Genomic DNA, 18,709 nt, shown 5'->3' on the forward strand with positions numbered 1-18,709 from the left:
CTAGGCTCTAGCTTTAGAGGCTTCGAAGAGCCACAGTTTTGTCTGAACACCCGCCATGACTAAATCTAGTGGAACGTTCCACAATTTCTAGTCGACTCTTGCGCGCCCGCACACAAGAAAGAAACTGTGCAAAGACAAGATGAAGCCCTGGATTTTTTGGAAGCGCTGGAGTGCAGTGTGGGGTAAGGAAAGAGAAGGGTCAACTGCCTTCCGGCTTTTTTTTCTTTACATTGCCCCATATCGAAGATTAAAGGTATTTGAAGGTCGCAGAGAGCCGTTCCCACAACCCACCGAGGGTTCGGCGGCGGCGCATTACCAAGACAAACTACCACCGCTGGGGGCGTGAGTGGCTTTATTCCAAGAGACCTCCCCGGGAAGGTCCAGAAGCTGCCGCCTGGGGGCGCCGCCCCTTCCCGGCGAGGCGCCCACCCGCGGTGCGTGCACGCGAGGCCTCCCACCGCGCCTGCGCTGAGGGTGAACGCTGCCTTGCTTTTCCCCGACGCCCAGCGGTCCCGGCCGGGTTAAAAAACTGCGTGACACGCAGCGAGCGTGGCGGCCATCTTCCTCTTCTGGGCACGTCAGCTGAGCCTGTTACGGCTGAAGAGGAGCGTTGCGCAAGCGCGCCTCAGACGGTCACAGGTAACTCCCATCTGACGGGCGAGGCGTCGCCGTCGTCGCCGGAAGTTTGGCGTATCTGCGCCGCGGGAGAGGCGGCGGTCGCGGCAGAAGCGGCTGTCTCCTGATACCCGGATGTGAGGCGATTCGCTGGCTGGCATTGGACCCTCGGCCAGGAGTGAGGAAGGTACGCTAGCTTTCCGACTGTCCCCGCCGCCTACTGTCGTGCCGCCCGCGTCCTCACGTCCCTTTTGCCAGCCTCTCCGGAGAGGCTGGACGATCCTCCCCCCCCCCCCCCCGCCTTGTCCCACATTCTGTGTCGTTTTGCATCGTACGCATCTTGCTACTTCTCTGTTCCGGGCTCCTGGAGCCGCTGGGAGGGAGTGGGCGGCTCAGAGTCACTGTCGCCTGAGGTAGGCAATCAACCTGCGCGTCTCGGCTGCCCAGTCGACTCATCACCTGCTGCTGCTTGGTAGGCGGTCAGAGGTAATAAGGGGCCATGACCGAGGACCGGGTCAGGTCAGGGCTCCCAAGGCGGCCGCGAGGGCTTCCGGAGCCCCGAGGGCTTCCATTAAGACTACTGGGGCGGTGTCGCCGCTGGCCGGCAGGTAGCCCCCGGCCTCGTCCCCGCCCCTGGCGTCTTTCCTTCCCGGCGTTTTTTCCCGAGCCAGCCTAACCAGCCATCGCGGATTTGCGGTTCCTGCAGCTTGCTCCCCTGCCTTCGCCACTGCCCGCTGACCCGACCTGAACCTTAAGGCCTCTGCAGGCTGTGATATGGGGATCTTGGAGGGGAGCAGTGGCCTGGGTCCAAGGTCACAGAGTAATTTGGGTTGGACATGAGGGTCTGGACACAGGTAGGGCTGTTCTGGAGTAGAAATGGGTGCGTTGAGGGCCATAGTGAAGTTTGTAGGGATAGATGCGAGCAGAAGGGAATTGGGTTCTCTATTTTTGTCACTGTTCATAAGATTATTTACAACGGGGGTTTGTTTTACTCAGGCAGAGTAGAATAGCAACGCCAAAAATGAGAGAACTCTCCCACTCCTACACTCCCAACCTCTTCCCATCCCCCACCTCTAAATGTTGAGTTCTGAAAACCCTGCTGCAGGTACTGTATTTTCCGGGAGAGGAGGGCACAGTGGGGGGAGAGGAAGGAATTAAATCGTTGTGATTTGAGAGGTACTGTGAACTTTGTTCTTTGTAGCCTTTGGAATTGAAATGGTATTCTTATACAGCAGGAAGTAATTGCAGCACCCAGTATTTAAATAGTATTATCACATGATATTTTAATAAATAGCCTTTGCAAAAACCAATAAAAGGGTACTACTTGGTGGAATAGTAAGATGTGGGTGGGTTTTGTTTTTTCCTCTTTAATTTTTAAAAAGCTGATAAAACACGGATTTCAATTTAAAACCTTCTTGTTGCAGTGGACTGTACTAAATTCAACCTTTGTATTAGGTCCTTAGTTTCTGCGTTACATAGGGCATCTACCACAATGGAACTGTTTTTAATTTGAAAAACTTAAAAATTCTTACTATGGAATTAGATATTAGAGTAGGATGAAAAGTGCTTGAAAAGCGGTTAATTTGGAAGCTGCAAATTCAGGCCTAGAAACGAGAAAACTCTAACAGACACTTCTCCCTTTCAGGCAGAATGAAGTGTATGCCCCCTTAGGTTAGATGTATGACTTCAGAAGTACCCTTCTTAGGACAAAGCTTCTGCCCACCTTACTCATTCCTGGCCAAGGAAAATTTTGCTGTCATTTCTCATTGAACAGTGTGAAAATTCTGTAGTGAACAATAATTTTTTTAACATCAGCCTCATACAAGGTTTTGTACTAGGCATTTAAATTGATAAATTATGCTTCCAGAAGAAAGGGAAAAGGGCCCTAATTAATGAATGCCTTTATCCCCCCCCCCCCCCCATTGCTGGATAGAGTTTTTTAGCTTGGTATTTATATTATAGAACAAATTGATTGTATTTTTAAAAAAAATTTTTTTTCAACGTTTATTTATTTGTGGGACAGAGAGAGACAGAGCATGAACGGGGGAGGGGCAGAGAGAGAGGGAGACACAGAATCGGAAACAGGCTCCAGGCTCTGAGCCATCAGCCCAGAGCCCGACGCGGGGCTCGAACTCACGGACCGCGAGATCGTGACCTGGCTGAAGTCGGACGCTCAACCGACTGCGCCACCCAGGCGCCCCTGTATTTTTTAAAAATATTTTTTAAACTATTCATTTTGAGAGAGGGGCGGGGGAATAGGCAGAGAGAGGTAGAGCCCCATGCTGGGCTCAAAACACAGAACCATGAGATCACCAAACCAAGATGTACCGAAACCCAGTCCAACTGAGCCACCCAGTCACCCCACAAGTTGATTGTATTTATTGTAATAATGAAGGTAGCTAGCATTGCACAATTCAAAAGAATGGACTATTAAATAAGTAAATACATTTTCATGACTTCTTTTGGCAAATTTATGTTACATACAGAGTTCTTATTGAAGGTGATCAGAATTCAGATGGTAGTTTGAAATCAACTCCAGTAAAATTGTTGTTATAAGTAATTGACTTAAGAACTATATTACCCCTTCTGCAGCCCCAATTTTTCTGTGCATCCTTTTCTCGGCACAGTTGAAGTTCTTTGGCTCTATTTCTGTGTAAGTTGTGTATTACAACTGTGTTATACTACTTAAGTTACTTTTGGTAAACGGATCAGTTAACTTGGCCATCCTTTCTTTTTTTGAGGGAGCTGTATCTTATGCTTAATTGTGTTACAGTACATCTGAAGAAAGCAAGATTTATGTCCTCTGTTCTCTTCAGCTTACTTTAAACATTTATGGCTGCATATGGGGGATTCATAGAGATGAAGACTCAATATAAATAAAAGTGGGATATTAAGTATTACTTTAATGAAGTGGTTTTCAGAGTTTTTGGTTAGGATCCCTTTACACTCTTAAAAATTATGTAGGATTTCAAATAGCTTTTGTTTATATTGATAATTATTGTATTTTAAGTTAATATATTCATTAAAATAACTGATAAATTACAGGCTAATATAAATAACATTTTTTAATTTTGAAAAACAACCATTTTCCAAAACAATTAATTTTTTTCAACTTAAATTTTAGTTATAAAGCAAAAAACATTAGTGAAAGAATGGCAACTCTTTTACATTTTTGTAAATCTCCTCAATGTTTGGCCTAATAGAAGACAGCTAGATTCTCCTATCAGCTTTGCATTCAGTTATATGTTCTGGTTGAAGTATATGAAGAAAATTCAGTTTCACATCAATATGTTGGGAGGAGTGCTTTAGTAATCTTTTCAGATAATTGTGATATTCTTTGATTCTATAACAAAACTCAACAAATAGTAATATTTTTTTTTAAACAAGTGGTAATTTCTTAAAGGTTAGCTGCAATGTAGAATCTGAAACCATTTCTATATACTTTTTGTACAACGTTGTGTTAAAATTCATTGGTCTGTTTTGCACTTTGAGTTGATCTTTTACTCAAGAATGATTTGGAGCTAACGAATCTCCTGAAAGGATCCCTGGAATCCCCATGGTCCCACCTTGAGAACTGCTTTAGTGTAAATAATTGAATAGTTTAGAATTAACGTAGTTGTTAAAGTTGAAAGGGATAATGATAATATGGAAATGAAATTGTCCAGCAGTTAAGTGAAACCAGGAGTAACTAAGGTAAATGTTTTATTTTTTATAGGAAATATTATTGTATCAGTAATATTCTTATAGTTATTATTGTAGCTGATATTTAACAAGTGCTTATGATGTGCCAATTATTCTAAGGACTTTATATTAGGAAATGTTGCTTTTGTATCATCTTTATTGATGGTTAAGAGAAAGGCAAATATAATTAACTTTTTTTTTCCTATAGATAGTATAGTTTTTCTGATAAATGTTATTCTTTATAATGCAGATATAATTCCATTTTATTTTATGTTTTTTTGTAAGCTCTAGGTCCCAATTTGGGGCTTGAACTAATGACCTAGAGATCAAGAATCACATGCTTTACCAACTTAGCCAAGTGCTATCTATTTTAATCTTTTATTATTGATTGATTGATTGATTGATTGATTGAAGTAAGCTTTAGGTCCCAATGTGGGACTTGTACTCATGACCCAGTGGCTTAATCATTAAGCATCTGACTTTGGTTCAGGTCATGATCTCATGGTGTGTGAGCTTGAGCCCCGCTTCGGATGAAAAAAAAAAAAAACAAACCACAAAGAAAGAAACAAGTCCTGCTTCTCTCCTTCCCCCCCCCCCCCCCGCCACCCCCCCTCCCTTGTGGAATTCTCTCTCACTCTCTGCCCCTGGCTCACTTGTGCTCTCTCTTCCCCCTCCTTCCCCCCAAAAGAGTCACATATATAGTTCCAGATATGTACTGCTTAAATAATTTTCCTCCAAGGTATTTGAGGTTAGGGAATATGCCTAGCTCTAGCATCTGTCACTGTATATATTTAAAATATAAAGTTTTAGGGGCGCCTGGGTGGCTCAGTCGGTTAGGCGTCCAACTTTGGCTGGGGTCATGATCTTGCGGTTGGTAAGTGTGAACCCCACTTGGGGCTCTGTGCTGACAGCTTAGAGCCTGGAGCCTGCTTTGGATTCTGTGTCTCCCTTTCCCTGCCCCTCTCCCACTTGCACTCTGTCACTTAAAAATAAATAAACATCAAAAAAAATTTTTTTTAAATATATAAAGTTTTAGAATATTTTCACTCAGAAAATTCAGTTATTGAATAAAACAAATATTAGGAACTTTTAAGATAATTTTGTTATTGTGAAAGTTTGAAGTTTATTTTGTTAAATCAGTTCAATTAATATTTGAAAGTTTGTTGTCACTAAGCGAACTCACTAAGTGAGGCTTTTTTCAAAAACAAAAATAGATAATTTTCAAGACAAATTTAGGCTTACTTTAAATATTTGATGCATATTAAAATCCATATCATTTCATATTCACTTTTTGGTACAGCTTTATGGAGATGGTATATTAACAGAGTTGTACAACCATTGCCACTGTCTAATTTTACAATATTTTTATCATCCCCCCAAAATGCCTGTACTAGTATGTCACTCCTCATTTCCTTCCTAGTCCCTTACTACCACCAGTGTATCTGTTTTTTGTTTTTTTTTTTTATTTTTTTTTCAACGTTTTTATTTATTTTTGGGACAGAGAGAGACAGAGCATGAACGGGGGAGGGCAGAGAGAGAGGGAGACACAGAATCAGAAACAGGCTCCAGGCTCTGAGCCATCAGCCCAGAGCCTGACGCGGGGCTCGAACTCACGGACCGCGAGATTGTGACCTGGCTGAAGTCGGACGCTTAACCGACTGCGCCACCCAGGCGCCCCAGTGTATCTGTTTTTATAGATTTGTCTGTTTTGGACATTTCATATAAATTGAATCATATAAACTACCTTCTTTTACTTAGCATAATGTTAAGGTTAATCCATGTAGCTTGTATCAGTACTTTATAGCTAAATACAGTCTATTACATGTTATCAGTACTTTATAACTAAATACCGTCTATTACATGTGTATACCACATTTTGTTTATCCATTCGTCAGTTGATGAACATTTAGATTGTGTCCACTTTTTGACTATTAAGAAAAATACTAAGAATGTTTGTGTACAAGTTATTGCATAGGTGTATTCAGATTCACTTTTGAGCTTTCCCAGTATATTTTACGTCAATATAAACAGTATATAGTTTTTTACTTCACAGCTAATAAAGTATGTTCATTTCTGATACGAAAGATTCAAAGATTGCATAAATATATAAGTAAAATGTGAAAGTATTCATTCTTTGTGTACCCTTTCATCTCCCAACTTTTACTGCTGTTGATGTTTTAATGTGTATTGTGTTTTGTCTGTTAGTACAGTGGTACATGACATTCATTTATCTCTTTCTTAGAAAATTATATGTAGCTATGCAGCTTTTATACCTGTTTTTTTTTTTTTATGTTTATTTACCTTTGAGAGAGAGTAGAGAGAGTGTGCATATAGCAGAAAGACCGAGAGGGAGAGAATCCCAAGCAGGCTCTGCACCAGGCTCAACCCCACAAACTGTGAGATCATGACCTGAGCTGAAATCAAGAGTTGGATGTTTAACTGAGTCACCCTGGTGCACTCCCCCACCCCCCCTTTTTTTTAAAGTAAGTTCTATGTCCAGTGTGGGGCTTGAACTCACAACTCCAAGATCAAGAGTCACATGCTGTACTGAGGAACCAGATAGGTGCCCCACCCCCAACTTGTTAAAAAGTAAACTCTGTCCCCAACATAGAGCTCAAACTTAAGATCCTGAGATCAAGAGTCACATGCTCTTCTGACTGAGGTAGCCAGGCACCCCCATGTCTAACTTTTTTAGAAGTTTAATTAATGTTGAGTTTTACTGAATCACTATTACCAGTCTATTGAGAAAATTACAGGAATTTTGCAATTTGTTTTTCTATCAAGATGACTAATTCTGAGAACAGTTTTTACAGTGGTATTTCTGCTTTTCTTCTTAAGATAGAGCTTACTTGATGATAGTGGGTCTCTTGTTGCTAAAATATTATTTATTGGGGAGTACTTCCTAATTAAAAAAAATTTTAAGTTTTATTTATTTTTGAGAGGGTGCAAGAGAGAGAGAGACAGACAGACAGACAGACAGAGGATCCAAAGCAGGCTCTGTGCTGACAGCAGAAAGCCTGATCTGGGCTTGAACTGATGAACTGTGAGATCATGACCTGAGCTGAAGTCCAACGCTTAACATAACCCACTGAGCCACCTGGGTGCCCTTGTTCTTATATATGCCACTTAAAATGAGTCGAAGAGCATGTTTCCCACATATCTTGGAGCCATTTGTGTAATAGATTTAGGCTTTCAATGTTTGGAAAAATTTATTAGGGACAATATCTTGTGTTATTGTGTGTGTTTTCTGTTGCATTCTCTGTTAATGGTCTTTTGTGGCTTCAGTTATGACACGTTATGTGTTTCTGGTTAGCAGTAATTGGCTTAAACTTTGTTATTTAATTTTTTTTAATGTTTATTTTTGAGAAAGAGAGACAGACAGAGCTTGAGCAGTGGAGGGGCAGAGAAAGAGGAAGACACAGAATCTGAAGCAGGCTCCAGGCCCGGAGCTGTCAGCAGTGAGCACAGAACCCGACGTGGGGCTCGAAACCCACAAACTGCAAGATCATGACCTGAGCTGAAGTCGGACGCTTAACCGACTGAGCCACCCAGGGGCCCTTAAACTTTGTTACTTAAAATGTTTTTTTCATCTCTATTTTTGGGGTGTGGTTAGAATGTAAGAAATACTTGGATTACCTTAGATAGTGGGTGAGTGAATTGACACACACAGAAATAAGAAAGAGAAGACTCCATTTATAGAGCTGGATTTTGTGGAGGAAAATAGGAATCACCAAACACTAGGCCTCGAATATAGTGCAGGACTCAGAAAGTTGCTGAGAATAGTGTAGCTCCAGCATTTGGCTTACCCAGCAGATACTGCTACTAGAGGAATTAAAATAAGGTAAGCCAGGGCCTTCTGGGTGGCTCAGTCATTTGAGCGTCTGATTCTTGATTTCAGCTCAGGTCGATCTCATGGTCGTGGGATTGAGCCCTGCATTGGGCTCTGTGCTGAGCATGAAGCCCAATTCTCTCTCTCTCCTCCACTGCCTCTCCCCGGCTCGTGTGTGTGTGCGGGCGTGCATGCACATGCTCTCTCTCTCTCTCTCAAATAAATAAACATTAAAATAAAGCCAGATGCTCACACGGGTGATTTTGTCTCCCAGAGGACCTTTGTGATTGCCTGAAGAATATTTGATTTTCAGAACTGAGAGTGGAATTGAGAGGTGTACTGAGTTGGATTTTACAGTAAATCTTTTGATGGAGTTAACTGCACTTTGATCTGGCTGGAAGTTTCCAGTGATGTTTGAAATACTAAGAGCAGATTAGGTAAAGTAGTCCTAAGGCTGTGTAGAACAAAGCTGTTTTCATTTTATGAATTTTTTTTTTTTTTTTTTTTTTTTTTTGGTGAAGGAGTTACATTGATGTGATAATTATTTGGCTGGTTGATGCCCTATAATAATAGAATTCTTAAAATTCAGTCATCTCTGTATCCTTCAATCAGTTTTACTTGGTACTAATAGACTGTGGCTATGCTCATGCTCTGTTAAAAATGCTAATTTGTTTTAATTTAGGCTTGTTACGGGGCTCCTGGGTGGCTCAGTGGTTAAGCATCTGGCTTTGGCTCAGGTCATGATCTCACGGTTTGTGAGTTCGAGCCCCATGTCGGGCTCTGTGCCGACCGCTCGGAGCCTGGACCCTGCTTTGGATTCTGTGTCTCCCTCTCTATTTGCCCCTCCCCTGCTCATGCTCTGTCTCAAAAATAAATAAAACATTAAAAAAGAATTTAGGCTTGTTACATCTTTTTTTGTGTATGAATTGTGTGTGTGTGGTGCATGTGCATGTGTGTGTATACTACTTTTGGTAGCAAAACAAATTTTTGTATTATTTTGGGTAAGTTGTCTTTTCCTTCATTCTGGGACAAAAAATATATGTATCAATTCTTTGAAAGCAGAGCTGTTTCCTTTGCCTGGAACACTTTTTAGCCTCAGGTGGGAATATGCTTAATGCATTTAAGAAGTAATAGCAAGGGAACCAACCTAACTGGAGCAGAGTGAGTAGGGACAAAACCAGCAAGTAGTTAATAGTTAACATCAGCCTTTGCTTTTACTCTGATTGAGATGAGAAGTCACTGAAGAGTTTTGAGCAGAGAAATAACAGCCTGACTTGAGTTTTAAAAGGATCATGTGGCTGTTCTGTGGAGAAGCTGAAGTGGGGAGGGAGGAGCAAAACTGAAGGCAGAGTTAGGAAATAGGAAGTTGTTGGTAAAAATCCAGGTGACAGATAAATGATGACCTGGACCTGGGTGGAAGTGGTAGAGATTTTAAGTGGCCACGTTATGGATGTGTTTTGAAGGTAGACAGGATTTGTTAATGACAAATTGCATAAGCTTAAGAGAAGAATTGGGAATGACTGCACAAAGTTTTATGTTGGACACTCAAGGATGAACCTGCCATTTACTGAGATGAGAGTCCTTTGAAAACTTTAGATTTAGGAGGCAAGATTAGGAGTTCAGGTGTTAAAGTTTCAGATGTTCAGTAGCCAATAAAAATCTCTCTGTGGGTAGTATTCCTATTAATTTAATTTTTTTGTACTTGAATTGTATTACATTCTCTTGCATTTCTAGACTTAAAAAAAATCTTCTCATTTTCTTTGACTTGTTGAGTTGGGGTAAATAATTTTCAGGATTTCCATTTTGGTGAGATTTTAAAATAGATTGTGCACTCTAAATTTAAAAAATGGCTAAAACTTTTATACGTCAATAGAGGAGACCTGTTGGATGCCAGGATACACTGACAGAAATGAAATAAGAGTGGAGAACTTTTTCAGAACTTTCACAGTGAATCTTGTGTATTTTTAAGGTCAAATAGCACTAACAGCCTTACAATGACAAATCTCATTCCATTCCTAACCTTTCCCTATCCCCTAATACCTTTCTCCAGAAGCTACCACTTTTATTCTTCTAGCTGTTACTGTTAGTATCTAACTCCATATTTTTGGTGGTATGCAATAACTGCTGTATTTTGTTTTATCAATTTCAGATGTTACTTACTTTCTGCCTTCTTAGTTAAAAATTTAGCTCTCCTGCTTCCTTCCCCATATCCTCTTAAAAGAGTTCTATTTCAATTGCTGGTTAAGCCAGTAGTGAGTGTTGTTATAACTATGTAAATGTTTTACTGCTGAGCTGAGTATTCTGAAACTATATCCCCCCCCCCTTTTACCCCTTGGAGTTAATAATTGCCTTGCTTTTCTTTTGCCTAATATTTTAAGGTGGTAGGGCAGGAGCGCCGGGGTGGCTCAGTCGTTTGAGTGTCTGACTTCAGCTCAGGTCATGATTTCATGGTTCGTGAGTTCAAGCCCCATCTTGGGCTTTGCGCTGACAACTTGGAGCCTGCTTCGGATTCTGTCTCCCTCTCTCTGCCCCTTCCCCACTTGCTTGCTCTCTCTCAAAAACAAATAAACGTTAAAAAAAAAAAAAAGTGCTTGCACAGTTTCCCCCCCAAATGTCACATGCCTGACAGTCAGATTTTTCATACTCAAAATCCACTCCCTTTCCTGTGTGCACTCCCACTAGCCTCAAGGTTCCTTTTGGGATTCTTCAGCCATCTGTTTCATTATAGACTGGTTGCTCTTTTGACCTATTCTCCAAGGTGTTTGTATAATAGATACTGCTACCAGCAATATTTTACCTCACATTCTTTTTTTTTCTTTTATTTTTTAAGTTTATTTATTTTGACAGCATGCACACATGTGAATGGGGGAGGGGTGGAGAGAGAGATAATGAATGAATGAATCCCAAACAGGCTCCATGCTGTCCGAGCAGAGCCAGATACTGGGCTTGATCCCACAAACCAGGAGATCATGATCTGAGCTGAAATCAAGAGACAGTCGCTTAACTGATTGAGCTACCCAGGTGCCCTTTTACCTCACATTCTTACCAATACTTTGTCTTTTTAAACTTTAAAATTTTAGCCATTGTGGTGTTTGTCCATTGCCCTATTGAGTTTCTCTCCTCTTCTCCCCCCTTCCTTCCTCCTCCTCCTTTTTGTGATGAACTTGTTTAAATTTCTTGTCCTTTTTTCCTTCAGTTGGCCATTTAATTGATTTGTAGGATTTTAGAAAATATCATCTTTGTGTACTAATACTTTGTAAGTTTCACCTTTCACATTTTGTGTCTGTATTCAATTTGGCATTGACTTTAGTATATGGTACAAAGTAGGAAACCAGTTTTCCTCCCCCCTCCCCCCCCCCCACTATTTGTCTCAGCACTGTTTCTTTAAAAAATCTATTTTCCCAGCTGTAGTACTATTTTTCTTAAAGCAGTTGACTGGGGCTCCGGGGTGGCTCAGTCAGTGGAGTGTCTGACTTCAGCTCAGGTCATGATCTCATGGTTCGTGGGTTCGAGCCCCATGTCGGGCTCTGTGCTGACAGCTCAGAGCCTGGAGCCTGCTTCTGATTCTATGTCTCCCTCTTTATCTGTCTCTCTCTCTCTCAAAAATTAAAAAAAAAAAAAAAAAAAAAATTAAAAAAAAAAAGCCGTTGACCATACATTCATGAGTCTGATTGTGGGCACTCTGCTTTGTGTCATTAGTCTGTTCCATTGTTCTGTTTGTCCTTCAGTATAACACATTACTATGGCTTTACTGATTTTAATTAATTAATTTTTAATGTTTATTCCTTTTTTGAGAGAGATGGAGAGTGAGTGGGGGAGGGGCAGAGACACACACACACACACACACACACACACACACACACACACACACAGAATCCGTAGCAGGCTCCAGACTCTGAGCCATCAGCACAGAGCCCGACGCGGGGCTCGAACCCATAATCTATGAGATCATAACCTGAGCCAAAGTTGGACGTCCAACCGACTGAGCCACCCAGGCACCCTGATTTTATTAATTGTTGATGTCTGGTAGGGTAAGTTCACGTATCTTGTGGTTTTTTAAAAGTATGTTTTCTTATGCTTTATGTAGAATAGATTTTCTTTCTTTTTTTTGTGTGATGTTTTTGAGAGAGAGAGAAAACGGAGGCAGGGCAGAGAGAGAGAGAGGGACAGAGGATCTGAAACAGGCTTGGTGCTGACAGCAGGGAACCTGACATGGGGCTCGAACTCATGAACCATGAGATCACGACCTGAGCAGAAGTTGGACACTGAACCGACTGAGCCATCCAGGTGCCTCATTTCTTTTTCTTTTCTTTTCTTTTTTTTTTTAAAGTTTATTTATTTTTCAGAAAGAGAGAACGAGAGAGAGAGTGCATGTGCACATGGGGGAGGAGTATAGAGAGGGAGAGCGAGAATCCCAAGCAGGCTTTTAAATATTTATTTATTTTGAGAGAGGGATAGAACGAGTAGAATAGGGGAGAGAGGAAGAGAGAGAATCCCAAGCAGGCTCCATGCTGTCAGAGTGGAGCTCTACACAGGGCTCAATGTCACAAACTGTAAGATCATCGTCTGAGCCAAAATCAAGAGTTGATCGCTTAACGGACTGAGTCACCCAGGCGCCCCTTGAGGCAACTATTCTTGAGGCATTTTGCAGTTTTCAAGATTCTAATGCAAGTAGATAACAGGCTCTTCAGCTCTAAGATACCGTTTTTTTTTGTGGTCAAATCCATCATCTGTAGGTTGACAAATAATTACTGTTTGATAACTGGGGTGCAGAAATGATTTGGAGCGTTTATTATAGTGGAGGACATACATTATATAAGCATACTTCCTATATAACTGATAAATCCTGTATTAGAGGTATAATAAATACTTGTGCATTGAGTAAAGTACTTGTTGGGAACATAAAAAAGAAGGCACTGTTCCTCCCTGGAGGAACTGACTTTTGTTCCTGAGTACATGATATTTACATATCTGGTGTGAGTTTTGTTTGTTTGTTTTAAGTTATTTTTTTATGGGGGTGCCGGGCTGGCTTAGTTGGTTGAGCATGCAACTCCTGATCTTAGGGTTGTAAGTTCAGACCCCATGTTGGGCATAGAACTTACTTAAAAAAAAGTAAGTTATTTTTTATGTACTGTATTTAATATGAAAATGCTTCCACTTGTTAGGTATTGATTTTGCTATTTTGTGAAGAGAAAAACTTGTTATTTATCAGTAAGTTATATTTAAAAGCCAATTAGTACTATATCAGATTTAATTGTAACTTTAAAAAGAACTTTTTTAAAAGTTTTTTAAATTTTTTTTATTTATGAGAGAGAGAGAGAACATGAGGAGGGGAGGGGCAGAGAGAGGGAGACAAAGAATCTGAAGCAGTCTCCAGGCTCTGAGGTGTCAGCACAGAGCCCGATGTGGGGTTTGAACCCACCAGCCGTGAGATCATGACCTGAGCTGAAGTCGGATGCTTAACCGACTGAGCTACCCAGGCGCCCCAATATTTGTAGCTTCTTAAAAAGATCTCCAACCCTGAAAGCCTCATAAATTTTTTTTTTTTTTTTTTTTTTTTTTTTTTTGCCAAATGGGTTTTTAAATGTGCGTTTAGTATAATGCACAGTTTAAGACAGTAAAGTTTGATAAGTTTGGGCATATGAACACTGTGGAGCTAACACTCCAAGATAAAGGACATTTCCATCACCCTCAAAAGGTCTCTTGGAATGTATTCAGGTATGTTCCTGACTCCCGGTAATCACTGTTGTGTTTTCTGTTATTATAGATGAGTTTTGCCTCTTCTAGAACCGCATATAAGTGGGATTATGCAGTGTTTGACTTCCTTCCCTTAACATAATGATTTTTAAAAATTTCGTTCATGTTGCATAAACAACATGCTTATGTTTGTTTTTTTCTCCTAAGTATTCCATTGCATGAAAATACCACAGTTTATTTTTATATACTAGTCATTGATGCAGGGAGTTGCATCCACATTTTGGCTATTATGTGTAAAACTAATAGAAACATTTTTATATAGGTCTTTTTGTGGTCATATGCTTTTATTGTTTTTTCATATGTTTTTATTTTGGGTGGTAAATATTTAGGACTGGAATTTGAGTCACAGGGTACATGAAATTTAACTTTATAAGAAAGTACCAAATTTCCTAAGTGTTTATTTTATTTCATCCCACCAGCATGTTCTTAGAGTTCTATATTCCACAACCTCACAAATACTGGATTTTGTCAGTCTTTTAAATTTTAGCCATTTTAATGTGTTTGTGGTGGTGTCTTATTGTGTTTTTAATTTGCATTTTCCTGATGACTGATGTAAAATACTTTGTGAGATCCTTTTTGGCCATTTGTAAATAATCTTTGTGAGGTATATATTCAATTCTTTTGCACATTTTAAAATTTGGTGGTTTGTCTAAATGTGTCTATTTCTAGACTTTTTGTTCCATTGATTTGCCTTTTTTCACATTTTACACTCTTTATTATAGCTTTCATCTCATTTTCTCCCCCCTCCCCCTTTTTAAATTTAAATTTTAGTTAACATACAGTGCAGTATTGGTTTCAGGAGTAGAACTCAGTGATTCATTACTTACATACAACACCCAGTGCTCATCACAACAAGTGCCCTTCTTAGTACCCATCACCCATCTCACCCCTCTCCCATCTCACCCCTCTCCCATCAACCTATAGTTTTTTCTCTATCATTAGAGTCTCTTGTGGTTTGTTTCCCTCTCTTCTCTCCGCACCTTCCCACATGTTCATCTGTTTTGTTTCTTAAATTCCACGTAAGAGTGAAATCATTGGGTATTTGTCTTTCTCTGATTGACTATGTTCTAGCTCCATCCACGTTGTTGCAAATGGCAGGGTTTCTTTTTGACAGCTGAGTAATATTCTGTTGTATATATACACCACATCTATCCATTTATCAGTCAGTGGACATTTGGGCTCTCTCCACAGTTTGGCTATTGTTGATAATGCTGCTATAAACACTGGGGTGCATGTACCCCTTCAAATCTGTATTTTTAAATCTTTTGGGGAAATACCTAACAGTGCAGTTGTTGGATCGCAGGATAGTTCTTTTTAGTTTCTTTTTAATTTTTTTAAAAGTTTGTTTATTCATTTTGAGAGAGACAGAGAGCAAGCGGGGGCGGGGGGCAGGGAGAGAGAGATAATCTGAAGCAGGCTCCCAGCCATCAGCACAGAGCCCAACTCAGGGCTTGAAACCATGAAATGCGAGGTCATGACCTGAGCCGAAACCAAGAGTCAGTCGCTCAACCGACTGAGCCACCCAGGCGCCACTATTTTTGGTTTCTTGAAGAACCTCCATAGTGTTCTCCAGAGTGGCTGTACCAGTTTGTATTCCCAGCAGTGCAAGAGGGTTTCCCTTTGCATCCTGTCAACACCTGTTGTTTGTTGTGTTGTTAATTTTAGCAATTGTGACAGGTATCAGGTGGTATCTCATTGTGTTTTTGGTTTGTATTTACTTAGTGATGATTGATGTTGAGTATCTTTTCCTATGTCTGTTAGCCATCTGGATGTCTTCTTTGGAAAAGTGTGTGTTCATGTCTTCTGCCCGTTTCTTAACGGGTTATTTGCTTTTTGGGTATTGAGTGTGATTATATTATAGTAAATTCTATTATATATTATAAGATGTAGGTTTTTTTGTTAGAAACTTTTCACAGGATTGAAGAATTTTATTGTTGGGGTCAAGATAAATCAAGTTCTAGCTTTTTTTGATTTTATTCTAGAACCCTTAAATTTGTTAGTATTTCTGTTTGTCTTTAACCTTTTGATTATTTAGGGAACATTTTGATCTATTCATGAATGGATGGATGGATGCTATTGCCCCTATTTATTTAACCTTTTGTTTTTTATGACTATAGTCATAGAAATGATCATGACTTCTTCAATACTAGGCACAAATCCAAGATGGTGACTGTAAGTCAAGGACAATCAGATTTTTTTTTTTCCTCCTGTGAAAATTCCACTTCTTCCAAGTGCATCTTACACTTTGTGTTAATGTAATGCCTGCTCTGTGTTCTGCCAGTTCTAAAGGATATAGAAATTGTAATTGGATGGTTTGTTAATAACAAGCATGAAGTTCTCAAGATAGAAACACAGGTCTCTGTGATTGGCAAAGCCCCCTTTGCCCCTTTTAGTGTTCATGGAGAAACCCAGGAAAAATGAAAAACTGGAAGCCTTGGATTGATACTTAATTCCTTCCTTTAGAAGCTACTCCACAGGGAGCAGCTAGTTTACAGAGACTTTGCTACTGAAGAATGAGAGACATGGTAGTAGAAGGATGTAAATAGCTACTTCTTAAAGTTAGTGTTGTTCTTCTCTCTATGGATTTTGGACCACTATACAGGCTTGAGAAGTTTGGACGAAATGGACACATTCCTAGAAAGAAACTGAGTCAAGAATATAACTCCGATACAAAAACTAGACAAGGACATCACAAGTAAAAGAAACTACAGATCAATATTTCTTATTACACAAAAAATCCTCAACTACATACATACATACTGAATCAAAGAGCATATAAAAAGAATTATGCACCATGATGAAGTGGGATTTATCCCAGCAGTGCAAAGTTGGCTCAGCATATGACAAAGTAATACACTAGGTTAAAAGAATAAAGGGGGAAAAACTCACATGATCACCTTAGCGGATGTAGAGAAAGCATTTAACAAAATCCAGCGCCCTTCATGATTAAAAACACTCAACAAATGAAGACTAGAACAGCATCTGTGAAAAGCCTGTCTCTAACATTATACTTGATGGCGAAAGACTGAAGGTTTTACTCTTAAGTTCAGAAATAAGACAAGAATGTTTGCTTTTGCCACCTTTATTCAACATTGTGCCGGAGGTTCTAGCCAGGGCAGTTAGGCAAGAAAAAGAAATAAAGACATCCAGATTGGAAAGGAATAAAATAATTTTTGTTTGCAGATGACATGACCTTAGATATAGAAAATTCTAAGGAATCCACAAAAAAAGCCCAAAGCTTGTTAGTACTAATATATGAATTCAACAAGGTTATATGTTACAAGATCATTGTACAAAAATCAGTTGTATCTAATTCTAGACATGAACCATCTAAAAAGGAAATTAAGAAAAAAATTCCTTTTATAATCAAAAGGAATAAAGTACTTAGGAATAGATTTAACAAAAGTATAAGACTTGTGCACTGAAAATTCTAAAACATATTTTGAAAAATTAAGGATGACTTAAATAAGTGAAAAACTATGTGTTCAAGAATTAGAAGACTTCATATTAAGATGATAGTATTCCTCAAAATGATCTACAGATTCATCGCAATCCCTATCAAAATCCTAGCGACATTTTTGCAGAAATTGCTAAAATTAGTATTGTATAGCCAAAACAATCCTGAAAAAGAAAAAACAAAGGTGAGAGACTCACACTTCCTCATTTCAAAACTTAACTACAAAAGGACCCAAGAGTATACGATGAGGGAAATGACAATCTCCAATATATGTTGATGGGAAAACTGGATAGCCACATACAAAAGAATGAAACTGGAACTCTATCTTAAATTATACACAAAAATTAACTCAAAATGGATTAAGGACTTGAGTGTAAGACCTGAAACCATGAAACTCCTGAACATAGGTGGTGAGCTTTTTGACATAAGTCTTGGTGATGATGTTGTTAATCTACACTAATAGAAAAAGCAACAAAAGCAAAAATAAACAAGTGGGACTACATCATACTAAGAACAGCTTCTGCATTGGCAAAAGAAACCATCAGCAAAATGAAAAGGCAGCCTACTGAATGGAAGAAAATATTGGCAAATTATGTGTCTGATGAGTGTTTAATACCCAAAATATATAAACAATCCAATTAAAAATGGGCAGAAGTTCTGAATAGACATTTTTTCAGAGAAGACATGGCCAATAGGTACATGGGAAGATACTCAACATTGCTAATCCCCAGGAAAGTGCAAATCAAAACCACAGTGAAATATCACCTTACACCTGTTAGAATGATTATTATCAAAAAGACAAGAAATAACAAATGTTGGAAAGGATGTGGAGAAAAGGAAACCCTTGTTCAGTGAGGATGGGTACAGCCAGCATTGAAAACAGTGTGAAGGTTCTTTAAAAAATAAAAAATAGAACCCAACAATACTTTGGGTATTTATCTGGAGAAAACAAAAACAAAATTTCAAAAAGATATATGCACCCATGTTCATTGTGGCATTACTTACATTAGCCAAGATAAGGAAACAATATGTCCATCGATAAATGAATGGATGAAGAAAATGTATATATACAATGTCCTGTATACACAATGTATATACAGTGGTTTTTACTCAGCCATAAAAAAATGAAATCTTAACCATTTGTGACAACATGGATGGACCTTGAGGGCATTATGCTAAGTGAAATAAGTTAGAGGAAGGCAAATACTACATAATCTGACTGAAATGCGGAATCTACAAACAAAAATAAAAAACTAAGCTCATAGATACAGAATGGATTGGTGGTTGCCAGAGGTGGGGGGGGGGTGAAATGAGTAAAGGGGAAGAGGATTAAAAAGTACAAACTTCCAGTTATAAAATAAGTAAGTCAT

General features: G+C 39.4%; 1 protein-coding gene across 3 annotated transcripts in view; it reads left to right on the plus strand.

Annotated features, from left to right (window-relative positions):
* Positions 1-677: 677 nt before the first annotated feature.
* The window catches only part of ESCO1 (establishment of sister chromatid cohesion N-acetyltransferase 1), a 74,336-nt gene continuing 56,304 nt past the window's right edge, over positions 678-18,709 (plus strand). For 2 of the 3 annotated variants that reach the window (XM_047086897.1, XM_047086898.1), the window contains exon 1: positions 680-802. The gene's annotated coding sequence lies outside the window, so the exon portion shown is untranslated. Of the gene's footprint in view, positions 803-18,709 lie in introns of all 3 variants that reach the window. The other variant, XR_006963505.1, reaches the window with a different exon arrangement.

Source organism: Lynx rufus, unplaced genomic scaffold (assembly GCF_022079265.1).
Source record: "Lynx rufus isolate CCGP_SWC_20201006 ecotype Redwood Valley unplaced genomic scaffold, mLynRuf1.p SCAF_22, whole genome shotgun sequence".
NCBI classification, from domain to species: Eukaryota; Metazoa; Chordata; class Mammalia; order Carnivora; family Felidae; genus Lynx; species Lynx rufus.